This window comes from Peromyscus californicus, unplaced genomic scaffold (genome assembly GCF_007827085.1).
Source record: "Peromyscus californicus insignis strain IS unplaced genomic scaffold, ASM782708v3 Scaffold_21__1_contigs__length_65335640, whole genome shotgun sequence".
Lineage (NCBI taxonomy): Eukaryota > Metazoa > Chordata > Mammalia > Rodentia > Cricetidae > Peromyscus > Peromyscus californicus.
In genome coordinates this window covers 15,152,006-15,153,090 of record NW_026294514.1, presented here as the reverse complement: position 1 = coordinate 15,153,090, position 1,085 = coordinate 15,152,006, and the positions used below count along the sequence as shown (strand labels likewise).

Genomic DNA, 1,085 nt, shown 5'->3' with positions numbered 1-1,085 from the left:
CGTATCATTTGCATCGGGCATTTCTATTTAAAGTTTATATTATAGTTGCATTAAAGCTAAGGTTCAGAGTAGGGGAACAAACACCCAGCCTCGAAGGTTAGCTTTGCAGTCACCTTACAGTACTGAAGCCCTTTAGAGTGAGGTACCAGAGTCATAAATCCATTATCTCCAAGCTAAACATCACCTGGATCCTCTGTACAGTGGAAGCTTGGGGCATGACAATGATGTGCCCTATGCTGAACACGGCTCTTGGACAAATTAACGTAATTGCAGGGGACACGGCCATCTATCACTGGGAATTTTCAGCTCCATGCAACAGCAAGATACCAACTATAGTGGCTTACCTAAATAGGGGTTTATTTTTCATGACTCATTGTAAGTGCAAAAAACGAACCAGCTGAGGCCAGGATGGAGGCTACACAATTCTACCGGGGACTCGGCTGGATTGCCTTTCTACCGTTTCATGTTCAGTGTGACACCATAACCTTTATTCTCCTATGACACTTGCTGCCCAGCTGCATATCACAATCCCATTCCAGGCTGAGCTGAGAGAATGAAAAAGGCAAGTGCTCGAGCTGCTTGACATCCTCCCACCCCCATTTTCCATAGTGAAAACATCACTTCAATCCTGGCTGCCACCCACTGCATTTGGATAGAGCATTTTGTATTTAGGATTAATCAGAAAGTGTTGAACAACTTCCAGGAACTGCACGAAATATAGGACACTTCGTAAATTTACACGTCATACTTACACAGGGGCCATACGAAATCTCTGTATTATTCAAATTTTAGTATTCACGCTGCCAGATAGAGCACAAGCTTGCTTCTTTTGAGCAACTAACAATTGCTTTGCAGGTAGCTCCAGCCGAACTCTGTGTTCAGTTCCATACCACTGGCCAGCTTTTGGGCATGTGGCCATGCTACAGATCCAAAAAAGGATTGTGAAGGTGAGCTGTTTTGAATGAGCCCAGTGTGGTTATTAGCAGAATGAGGGACCTGTTAGTAAGAAGCGATGGAAGCATGGTCAATAGATAGGCAGTAATCATCCTCCTCTTCGCCAATAGGTATATCCTCGTGATTTAACC

The 1,085-nt window shown here is 44.1% G+C and overlaps 1 non-coding gene across 1 annotated transcript; it reads right to left on the bottom strand.

Moving 5' to 3' along the window:
• Window positions 1-711: 711 nt before the first annotated feature.
• LOC128118082 (U6 spliceosomal RNA) lies at window positions 712-816 on the bottom strand. The gene has a single exon (XR_008221003.1). It is a non-coding gene; the product is annotated as a U6 spliceosomal RNA (small nuclear RNA).
• Between the last annotated feature and the right edge of the window lie 269 nt (window positions 817-1,085).